The following is a 12,421-nucleotide window of genomic DNA, read 5'->3' on the forward strand; positions in this document are numbered from 1 at the left end:
CCACTCATCTGCATCATATAGAATGGGTTTGTAGGAGTGCAGATGTAATTCTCGGGTAATGGTAAGCTCTGTACAGGATGTTATTAGATGTTTTAATGATTCCACTTCACCTGAGTTGCAAAACCTGCATTTATCTGAGGGAGTGACTTTAGATCGACGTTGACATAATGATTCTCTATTATTCAGAACATTCAGAATTGATTCCTGTGGTAACGTGATGGACAAGTTGTAAGATACTTCGGGGGGGATGTAATTTCAGTATACTCGTCAAATCTGGGAGAGTGGCTTTACGAGTTACACGAAGCTCATGAGTTGATATCCAGTCCCAGGTTTCGAGTTTTTTTTTGCGTGCTGAGGTCGATTGATCAGCTCATCTATGGATATGTTGGTGGCTTCCATGATGGTTTTTATTTTTAACTTCCATGTTTGAAGTATGGTTGATTGTGAGTGTTCGGACTCCTTTGCAAAAATTTCATATGCTGGAATTTGTGGACCAAGTAGCATTTTCCTCATAAACGATAAGTATTGCCATAGTATTGTCATGTATAGAGAGTTCTGCGTCAATTCATATCTCAGAGCTACAGTTGAAATGTATTTTGGAAGACTCAAAGCTCGTCTCCAGAACCTCCCTTCGAGTTGTTGCCACAGGGAATGCTCGATGTTCCACCCTGTCGCCCCACCAAAAGTTATGGTGGGGATAAACTTCTGCAGGTAGAATGTTAATAGTGGGGCTATTGAGAATTTTCCAAAATCTTTATTGATTTTGGCTCCTTGTCGACCTAATTTGTCTGCTTTTTCTAGAAGATCGCTTGTCCATGCAGATTCGCAGATGGAATTGTTGACCAAAATGCCCAGGTATCTAATAGATGATACGATATTTAGTTCTGCTTTTTCAATTACCCATTTAAAGTTGTTATCTTTTCTCGATAAGCTTTTTCCAATACACATAATCTTTGTTTTGTCTGTATTTAGTTGCAGGTCGTTGGCCTCTAAGTACTTGTTCAAACTAAGTAATAGATGTTGTAGGCCAATCTGAGTTAGGTCGATCAACACAATGTCGTCGGCGTATACAAGACATTTAATGGAGGATCCGTTTATCTTTGGAGAGAAACAATGGACAGTTTCAAGCCAGTTCGGTAAGTCAGAAATGAAGAGTTTGAATAATTCGGCAGCAAGAGGGCAACCTTGCTTGACCCCTTTATGCGTGGGAATCGGCTCTGTGAGTGTACCTTGAGAGTTCACCTTCACTTGTATTGTTGTGTTAGTGTGCAACGCTATGAGGGGGTCAAGAAGTTGCGCTGGACAGTTCCACCCTCGTAATTTAGACCAAAGTTTGCCGCGGTTTATTGCATCAAACGCTTGTCCGAGGTCGACAAATGCAAAAAAGATTTTTTTCTTCGCTTTTAGGGCTTCTAGTTTTAGAATGGATAACAGGGTGAGATTCACATCAACACCAACTTGTTCAGCGAAACCTGTTTGTCGACAATCTGTTTGTTTTTCTTTGGCAGCCCAAGCCGTCAGTTTCAAGCGAAGAAACGATCCGAATATTTTCCCCATCGTGTCCAGCAGGGCAATGGGCCGATAATTCGAAGGCTCATCTCGACTTCCTTTCTTATAGATTGGTACCACTATAGCCTTGGCCCATGATGCAGGCGTTTTTCTAGACTTTGAAATTTGTCGGAATAGAGTTTCCATAAATTTGGCCCAATGATGTTTATGTTTTTTTAATGTAATGTTGGAGATGTGGTCAGGTCCGGCTGCACTTGAGTTTTTTAGGTTTCCAATTGCTAGTGCCAGATCTTCATGTGAGGGTGTTATTTCCCAGGCTTTGGAGGAGGCAGAGGAAAAGTCTTGGGTGTCTTGGAGCGGCTGTTCATATGCTTTTGTAAAGTAGTCGACCCACTTCGCGCTAGGAATTTCATTTGACATGTTTGGATTCGTTTTTGTAATTCCTTTATTTAGTATAGCCCATATGTCGCGGGAGTTTTTGGTGATTATTAAGTTTAGCATAATTTCGGCTCTGTCTTGTTCGATGATCACCGAGTGAGATTTAAGCCAGTTTCTATAAGCCTGGCGACGTGCTTGTATCTCCTTTTGTATGTCGTTCTGATCGTGTTTGGACTTTATCAGCCGTATGTCTTTCCTTAATGATTTTTTTTCTGCAACTATTTTATTGCTGAAGAGATGTTTTGTAGTGTTGCCATAAACTCTTGAATTCGAGTGTTTTGGCATGAACGCGGCCAGCAGGGGAACATATTCAACGTCATTAGAATCATCAAGGTCAGAGACTAGTTTCAAGATTTTCGGGCCGTTGGTTTTAAGCCGATTTCCAGCAGCATTTATTGACAGAGGTATTTCATAGGTCTCAGACAGAAAGGAAGTCTCATGATGTAATGATAAACATAACATGTCGTGATCACTAGCGGCCTTCGGGATTACCTCAAGTGATTCCACCCTTTCGAATATATTTCGAGAGGCCCAAATATAGTCCAGGGTTTTCCTGCATTGGAGTCACTTCCAGGTTGTCTTGCAGGGTTGGTCGCCCTTTGTGTTGCCGTTAACCATCTGACAATTTCGTGAGGAAAGCGCACGAGACCAAAGTTGGCCTCGTTCAGATACTTCGGCTTCAGGTATAGGGTTGTTCTCCATATTGTGAGGATTGAATTGAAACCAGCTGCAGTTCAGGTCACCACATATAATCACTGATAGGTCAGTAAAATAAAGGAAGGCATCGTCAATTAGAGTTGTGACTGAAGCAATAAAGTTCGCGGTGGAGATCTTTGCTGGATTCCAATAGCTGTTAATTACAAGTAAATGGCTGTAGCTCTTTGGAGTTTTCGTGTCACTTCGGATAATCGTTCCTTGCACAAAAGGATTCGGATTAACTGCAACAATTGGGGTCATCCAGTTATAGATTTTAACCAGGGTTAGTAGGCCTGAGAAAGGACGACCTTTGGAGTTTTTTTCCGCGGGATTCAAGAAGATACTGAATCCATCTTTAGTTGGTGCTTCGCGAAGCCATGTTTCTTGGAGGCAGATCATGAAAACCTCACCTAAGGGTTCCACAAAATCGTTGAACAAGTGCATAAAGCCACGGGTGTTCCAGGAGATCAGACAGAGCTTTGTCTGTGTCACTCATCGTCAGTGGTTTTGGTCGTTTCTTCTGCTGACTTCTTGTCTGCCTCCATCGTTTCCTGTTTTGAGAACCAGCTCTTGTCGAGATCTAAATGGAAGCGATAATAATTTCCGTAGGGGCGTTCGACTGATATTTCTTTCAGGTTTATTTACGTTGGTCTTCCTGGTCAGGTTTCTGTTTTGATTTATCAAATCTGGTTCCAAGGTAATGTCAAAACCAAAGACTAGCAATTCTTCAACAGCTTGCAATAAGGTGTTTTTTGCAGCACAGGAGGTTAAATGTAGCAGCACTTGGTCGGTGGATTTTTCCGTTGCGTACTCAACAATTTTGATATCGTCTGTCGTTATAGTCCGAAGTTGAGGAACACAAGCGAACAGTTTTAGAACGTTAGCTCCATTTAATTTTAATTCGTGTTCGTCAGATAAAATGTTTTGAAGTTGGAGTTTCCATGAGGTCGCTACAAGTTTTGACGTATCACCATGAACTCTAGAACGAAAGTGTGAATCGATTTTTCTCTGATTTGTTGTTAGCTTTGGATTTAGTCTTGAGCTGACAGATGCAGGCAAAGTCTTTTCAGCATTTGAAAAGTCCTTTTTTAAAATTTTGCAGGAACGTCGATTGTGCAGTTTTTCATTCACTGAAGTTTGTTTTACTGCCAGGTTGTTCACAACCTTTGCTGGCGTGGCTTTGTAAGAGGAGGAGTTGTTTGTTTCACTTCCAGTTAAGTATGTAGAGAGATCGCATAGATCTACAGAAGATTCGTTAGCCGAACGGTCCGGACTCTCAATATTTGAGTCTATGCGTCAGCGTTTTGCTGTTTGTTTAGGCATGACTTTGTTCTGATCTTTTTGCCGGGCGGGCGCTTGGGTTTGTAAAGAGGTTGATTGTTGATGAACAGTTTTACGTTCAAACAAACCAGTTTTTTTTGGGGTGGTCAGAATTCTTATGAATTTTTTTACATTCTGACGTGTATTTTTTTGTTGGGATTCCTTTTGACCGCCTTCAGAACATTTCTTTTTGGCGATGATTGAGCCTTTCTTGATTGGATTCGTTGAAGCAATCGTTTTAGCAGGAGCGCTAAAAATATTAAATGAGGAAGGTCGAAAACTCACTGGCGCAAGTGATTCCTCAGAGTTTGCTGCAAGACTCGTCAGGAGAGAGGCGTCTTTTCCTAGAGGGTTTGCATTACAAGTGTGTCTTAGTTGGTCGCTCTGTTGCTCGTAAGTAAGTTGCGTCAGTTGGATTGGAGCAACGGCAAAGATGTCAGGTTTTGAAAGGGCGTTCGCGTTGGTTGTCACAGGGATTGGCTCGTCGGGCTGATGTCCGACATCCTTTAAGACCGAAGAGGAAATTTTTGAACACGATGGTGTTGTATGCAATATGGAGTTCGAGTTGGCGTTTTTCCTCATCCATTTCACTGCGTCTAACAGGCCTTCTGTAAGTGTGTCATTTTGACAGTGGTGTCTGGCGGCCAAGTCGCCGAGCCGCTCTTGCCATCTTATTGTCTGGTCAGCATTTTTCTCCATTTGCGTTTGGAGAAAGACTGTAAAGCGATCGAATTTGTCTACTTGTTTGACCAGAGTCTGAATCATCGCTCCTTGGTCAGATATTTGGCCTTGTAAAGTTTCATATAGTTTGGTAAAGGGCGCCAACCCAACAGCAGATGCCGCAAGGACGTTATTGTGGATTTGCATGATAGCTTCAGATAGGCTGCTCGCGTGCAAGATGTTTGCTGAGGTGGCATCTTGTTCATTTGAAGATGAAATGGAGCAATCCAAATGAAACTTAGAATTGATAGGAGACAGAGTTCGAGGTAGAGTAGATTGTAAAATTTCGCCATGAGAAGACTTGTTTGTAGAACATGGAGTGCTTGCTTGAGCAGTTTGCTGATCTTGTAGTGGTGACGGTTGTTGAAGGTTTGACTTTAATTCTGCAATTCGTTGTAGGTGCCTTGCTCTAGCAAGCGAACTAGATTCCAAGCCGGATGGCTTGTGTATTGTTACTGGTAAAGACAAGGTTGGGTGGAGTCCATTCGGAGGTCTCAGCGTTGCTGGATCTTCAGGTGCTTGGCATGCATAGCTACTACAGTTTCCTTGACCCGGGAGCTCTGTTGAGCGTTTAGCAGACGTCGCTGCCAAGTGAGGTGAGGGCAGAGAGATAAAATGGCTAGATGCAGGTCTTAAGGAATGTAAAGTTTGAAACAGGTTTTTTGTTGAAGCCGTTGTCAAAGATTTCTCCTGTGCCAATAGAGCTGTTGGATTCACAGCGTATATGCAAGATGAAGAGCGTAGCGCGGCCTCGTCATTTGGCAGATTTAAGAGTTCGTCGTCGCTCACCATAAAGTGCTGCCGGAGTTGGGAAGCTGGTGCGTCAGGCGCTGTAGGAGCTAGATGATTCGAGGGATCACAAGTCGTGTCCGAGGTTAAGTGTGCTGCGGCCGCAGCTGTGCTCAGCATAAAATGCGCTGGCACAACAAGAGGAGGACTGGCAGGCTCAACTGCCGGATCTTCGCCCCTATTGTTGGTTGGTTGAGGAGGCAGCAGAGTGACAACAGGGACAGGAGGGGAGGTAGCCGGCACGGGGGCCTCTGGTACATCATTACTAGTAGCGTCAAGATGATCTTGACTCAGTGAGTGTTCTAATTGCCCGTGCCTTCCCTGATGGATTTGCTTCACAAGTAAATTTACTGCAGTGACAGTGGCTAGGTTGGTATTCGAGACGTGATCTTTGGAACAGGAGCGCCTGGGAGGTCGATCTTCGTTTATGCATTCGTGTCTCAAAGCTTCATGGCATGGATTAGGTAGAGGACAGGCAGAGGGCTGTTCTAGGTGGGCCTCGGATAGAGCTGCTGGTAGGGTGGGAGATGCAAGCAAGACTCGGCCAGTAGTTTTGCTTACCTTTGTGCTGGCTGTTGATTTCATCCCTGTCCATGGGTTAAGCATTCGGCGATGTTGGAGAGTTTTCTTTCTAGTCTGAGGTCCTTCTGCTATTAGCATCATCGGGGGTGGATAATAGCCGAACTATAGTTGGTCCACTGAGGTGCTGGAGCGTCAGTGCAGGTCCCGGTACAGACAGGACTCGCTGCGGGCCGGGATCAAAGAGGGAACGCCTCCGCAGTCTCCCGCCCACTTAACACGCCACCAGCGAACAACAGCCGTATAACAGCCGGTGGGCTTATTTCCACAAGGGTGGTAGCCTCCGGCCTTTTAAGTTGCACCAAGTCACGTGATGCAGTCACGTGGTGTAGTACACGCCTCCTCCAGGAAGCGTGTAGGAAGTCCGTAGATGCAAGAGCCTCAGGCGGCTCGTATTGCGAGTAAAAATGAGGGCTAAAGGCTGCTGCTGCACGGGTCACAGGCTCGAAAGTGTTTCCACCAGTAGACGCTCACACTGAGCGGGCAGCAGCCTCCGGCCTTTCAAGTTGCACCAAGTCACGTGATGCAGTCACGTGGTGTAGTACACGCCTCCTCCAGGAAGCGTGTAGGAAGTCCGTAGATGCAAGAGCCTCAGGCGGCTCGTATTGCGAGTAAAAATGAGGGCTAAAGGCTGCTGCTGCACGGGTCACAGGCTCGAAAGTGTTTCCACCAGTAGACGCTCACACTGAGCGGGCAGCAGCCTCCGGCCTTTCAAGTTGCACCAAGTCACGTGATGCAGTCACGTGGTGTAGTACACGCCTCCTCCAGGAAGCGTGTAGGAAGTCCGTAGATGCAAGAGCCTCAGGCGGCTCGTATTGCGAGTAAAAATGAGGGCTAAAGGCTGCTGCTGCACGGGTCACAGGCTCGAAAGTGTTTCCACCAGTAGACGCTCACACTGAGCGGGCGGCAGCCTCCGGCCTTTCAAGTTGCACCAAGTCACGTGATGCAGTCACGTGGTGTAGTACACGCCTCCTCCAGGAAGCGTGTAGGAAGTCCGTAGATGCAAGAGCCTCAGGCGGCTCGTATTGCGAGTAAAAATGAGGGCTAAAGGCTGCTGCTGCACGGGTCACAGGCTCGAAAGTGTTTCCACCAGTAGACGCTCACACTGAGCGGGCGGCAGCCTCCGGCCTCTCAAGTTGCACCAAGTCACGTGATGCAGTCACGTGGTGTAGTACACGCCTCCTCCAGGAAGCGTGTAGGAAGTCCGTAGATGCAAGAGCCCCAGGCGGCTCGTATTGCGAGTAAAAATGAGGGCTAAAGGCTGCTGCTGCTGCACGGGTCACAGGCTCGAAAGTGTTTCCACCAGTAGACGCTCACACTGAGGGGCGGCAGCCTCCGGCCTTTCAAGTTGCACCAAGTCACGTGATGCAGTCACGTGGTGTAGTACACGCCTCCTCCAGGAAGCATGTAGGAAGTCCGTAGATGCAAGAGCCTCAGGCGGCTCGTATTGCGAGTAAAAATGAGGGCTAAAGGCTGCTGCTGCACGGGTCACAGGCTCGAAAGTGTTTCCACCAGTAGACGCTTAAATTACATTTAACTTGCATGGATCAATTAAGGTAACCTGAGGGCAAGTCCACCCAGCTGAGCCTTGTTGGGCAACAATCTGCCCTGCGATCTCCCAGACACCAATACGGGCAGCCTGCTGCCCTCAAACCTTTAACACGGCACCAGAAGACAGAAACACGTTCAAGTCACATCTCCCTAGAAAACGACAGCGGTCGCATAAACAAGATGAAATTAGTGACATTGAGAGATGCATTGTGGTATGAATAAAATATGTAAATACTCTTCACAAAAAAAAAGTTTCCAAACTTGTGCTGAAAGACAAGTTGTGTAGTGCCCTTTTAAAATGCTACAGGTATTTATTTCTCAAACGCTTTCCGAAGCCTGAATGTGGGTCAGAAGAGTACTAATTACACACCCTGTCCCAGCCCACGGACACTCAATGAAAACACACAGAAGCTGCAATGTAAAGAACGGAAGACTAGGTTCAGTTTCCGACCTAAATCTCGTATAGCTGTCTATATCACACAAATCATTCTCGGCACACAATAATTAATGCCACAGTTCTCACTGTAGTTCCTGCTTTCAACTATACAATTAAACAACTGATGTCATCTAAATCAGGCGAACAAACTGATTTTTATGTGCAAAACATCTGGGACTCTTAAGCAAATGTGAGAGCTGGCACGTATGATCTGGTGTGGGCAAACACAGCGCTGAGAAGCTGTTGGAAAGCAATATATATACATCGTTATATTACCTCTGCGCCAGCTAGGAGCACGCACGTAATCCCACAGTAGCCAGCCCCCTTTAGTTGATTATATTTATGCAAATATGTCAAAAGTGAAGTGTATCAGAGTCAGCCATGATGTGCTGCACTCACCAGTAATCTGACATCCATCGACATTCACACTCGACAGCGACCACAATTCTGCGTTTACACTCAGGGGCGGGCTGTTAAATCACGTATGCTACCGATCAAAAGTCATTTACACCTGCCAAGTCCGTTATGTAATATTCATGTGTCTGAAATCAATTGAAGGTGCCACAATACAACGGGCACAGCTTTGCTTACAAAAAAGGCAAAATAACTGGCACGATCGTAGGAGTGAGGGAAGCTTGCAACTTTGCTGTCAGCGAGCGTGCTGTGTGATGGGGCTTAGCTCACACCGATGGTTGGATCCATATAGTGTGGGTCATTGGGTATTGATGGTATTAAATGAGCATTGATGTTTTATGTGTAAACATGTAATATGAACTTTATGATGAAATTTGATGAATGTACTTTTAGGTTTTAAATTAAACAGTCTTTATAGTTGGACTTCATGTTTATGTTCAACACAACCTTTTGCTGTTATTTAAGAAATATTGACTAAGTTTTTGTGATATGTAAAGATGATCTATAATGATTTTACTGTAAAAGGCTGATGGTAGCCGAAAGCACTTAAAGGGATAGTGCGTTCAAAAATGTTATTGTCCCAAAAGATGGGCAATAATCAAAAATATATGTAAAATATATTTTTAAAGAAAGTTCCTATGTAACATTTTTGAGCAAATGCGGCTCAAAGGGTTTACATGGGGGCATCCATTTTGTGATTTCAAGCAGCCTCCTCTGTGCATGTTAAGCTCTGCTCTGGTGGCACTAATCAAGCAGCAAAAGCCCTTACTCAGAGCTTACCACGGAGAGGAGGCTGCCTTCACTTTCATTTTACGTTTTCTCTGGTCCCCAAGCCCAGGGAAGCACAGAAAAGTAAAATGAAAGTCAGAGGAATTATAAATACTTTGCCGGCTGACGGCAGTTTTCATAATGGCTGCTACTTTCTTTTATAGTTTCCTGTGCACGAAGTATTCATAATTGCCTGGACTCCCATACAAAAAAAGGCGCAGCAATTATAAATACAATGTTGTTGTATTTATGATTGCTGTGATTAGAAAACCACGGAAATCATAAATACAACAACGTTGTATTCTTGTTTGCAGTGGTTTCAGCTTTGCATCTACCGGGCTACCCAGGGCAAGGGGAGCCCGGAAGACTCAAAACCGCTCAAGCCCGATCATTGCCGTGATTTTATAAGAAAATCAAATTAAAAAGCACTTACCGGCATGCAGCCTTCCTGCCTGCATTCTCTGCTCTCCGGCAATAATGAAGCAAAAGCCACCTGCTGGTAGCTTTTGTTTATTACAGCTGGCTGGCTTTTGCTTCATTAGTGCCGGGGGTGCATAGCTTAACACAAGCACAAGAGGCTCATCCATTTCACAAAATGGATGCCTCCTAGTGCTTGACATTTTTGAGTTTGAGCCTCATTTGCTCAAAACTTTACATAGGAACTAATGTTTTAAAATATTTTTTATATATATTTTTGATTATGGGCCATCTTTTAAGGCAATAAAATTTTAGAGTGAACTATCCCTTTAATAAATGGAAAAAAAAAGTGTGACGTTTTGTTTAAGGGATGGCTACGCTACTCTGCTTATCCCTGGGCACAGCGACTAGTCATTACTGTTTATTTTTTCATGTCATCCTCCTGTATTCGCAGATCGCACTGGCGCCAGTGTGCCACCATAAGTGAACTTGTGCCCCTATCAGAGTGGTTGGTTGCCATGGGGGCTATAGGGAGAGGAGAGGAGCGGAGCGGGAGCAGCCAGTGCCCATGACTTGTTTTTTTAACACTGAACAAAGCCGGTCTTCAACTACGGCGCCCAGTCCCAGGCAGCCCAGCAGATGTGTGCAATTGGAAAACAACGCAGGTGGCATAAGGCCCAGGCAAAGCTGGCTGCTTTGTATGGTGGTGAGATCTGGGGCCATGTGAATTGCAGTAAACGTCTTTCGTAAAAATAATCTGGGTCATCCACAATCTTTATTCATGAGGAGACAGGATAACCGACTATAGGGGATATTATGGCTCTTATGCCAATTTTATAATGGCTAAAGTTGCAAGTACCCCTGAGCTACACAAATTGAGAGAGGCTGCTGTGGATGTTTTGGGGCACCTTGGCGGGTCTTCCATGCAGTGGTTTTCACATGTAAAAAGCTTAAAATGTGGGATAGGGCATTGTGAGTCCTGTGTGTCCCCAGAACAAATTGAGAGTTCTTCTAAACAGACTGTTAAATAAGACTATTGGCTGAAGCGCAAACATGATTTACTTAGTATCATATCTAATTCCTCTAACTTCCTATTATACTGGGAAAAAACGAATAAAACAGGCCACAAACCTTTTTTGGACCTCATAAACCTAGGTAATTGCTTTCACTGTACGTTAAATTGAGGTTCAGTATTCTGGCAGTGGCTGCAATATGGAAGGAACAAGTTACTTACCTGTAACTGTTGTTCTCCAGCATGGGTCTGGCATGGATTCACATGCTCATGAATATTCCCCGTCGTCAGGCCGGGAATCCTCGGTATAGAAAAAAAGCAGTATCAGTTTCGTTTCTGATCTGTCTTTCTTAGTAGTAACCAATCACTGGTCTCTGGGTCATACTGCCCCCAGCCAATGACTGCCCTCTCCCTAAGCCCCGCCTCTGGCAGCCATCCTCAGATTTGGTAGCACGTAAAGTGGCAGTATGACCAAGTGAAGAGCCGCAGAGGGGTAGGCGGGAGGGTTCGCATGTGAATCCATGCCAGACCCATGCTGGAGAACAACAGTTACAGGTAAGTAACTTGTTCCTTCTCCAGCATGGGGTCTGGCATGGATTCACATGCTCATGAATAAGAGAATACATAGCAGTACACACATGCACAACCACGGGAGGTGGCAACAGGCTCAACACTAAGCAATACAATAACTCAACATTAAGCATCTCTTACCTCCTCACCAGGCTCACCTTAGGCGAACAGGTTGCGCAGCACTGCTTGGCCGACCCTGGACTCCTCCCTGGAGTCCCGATCGACGCAGTAGAATCTTGTGAAGGTGTGAGTCGACCTCCACGTCGCAGCCCTACAGATGTCCAGCAGGGGCACACCAGACAGGAACGCCGTGGTAGAGCGATCGCTCTGGTCGAATGGGCTCTCGGACGGCCGGGCAGCGGTCGGTTTGCCAACAGGTGACAGTGCATGATGCAGCCAGAGAGCCATCTGGTAATGGAAGTCTTCGAGAGAGCCTTCCCTTGATTCACAGTCCCAAAGTTCACAAACAGCTGTGGCGTCTTCCGAAAACTCTTCGTGCGGTCCACGTAGAACTTCAGCGCTCTAGCTACATCCAGCGAGTGCAAAGTCCTCTCGGCCGGCGACGAAGGCGACGGGAAGAAAACTGGCAACACCAAGGGCTCATTGAGGTGGAAGTCCGACGCCACCTTAGGCATAAAGGAGGGGTGCGTCCTCAGCACCACCCTCGTGTCATGAACAGTCAAGAATGGAGGCTTGCAAGATAGGGCCTGGATCTCTCCCACTCGTCGTGCGGAGGTGATGGCCACGAGGAAAGCTGTCTTCCATGACAGGAACTTCAAAGGCGCCAAATGCATAGGCTCGAATGGGGTCCCCATGAGCCTGGTCAGCACCACATTAAGCTCCCACGCCGGGGCAGGAGCCTTCACCGGCGGAAATGATCGGAATAGTCCCTTCATGAACTCTTTCACCAGGCGATGAGACCACAAGGACGCCCGTCCCGTAGTCCTGGTATATCGGGAGATTGCAGCCAGATGTATTTTGATGGAGGCGTGAGCCAGTCCAGCTTTGGCCAGCGACAGTAGATACGGCAGTGCTTGAGGGGCCGTAATCCGCAGAGGGTTAATCTTCTGTGCACGGCACCAGACAGAGAACCTCTTCCATTTATGTCCGTAGCACTTGAGAGTTGAGGACGCCCTGGCCTTTGCAAGAACCTCTCTGCAGTCGGCTGGGATGTCGTACCCTCCAAACTCTAGTGCTGCAGG

The 12,421-nt window shown here is 46.0% G+C and overlaps 1 protein-coding gene across 4 annotated transcripts in view; it reads right to left on the reverse strand.

Annotated features, from left to right (window-relative positions):
- The window catches only part of SH2B2 (SH2B adaptor protein 2), an 880,732-nt gene that overhangs the window by 289,987 nt on the left and 578,324 nt on the right, over window positions 1-12,421 (reverse strand). The gene's annotated exons all lie outside the window — the stretch shown is intronic.

This window comes from Ambystoma mexicanum, chromosome 9 (assembly GCF_040938575.1).
Source record: "Ambystoma mexicanum isolate Mex_15411 chromosome 9, UKY_AmexF1_1, whole genome shotgun sequence".
Lineage (NCBI taxonomy): Eukaryota > Metazoa > Chordata > Amphibia > Caudata > Ambystomatidae > Ambystoma > Ambystoma mexicanum.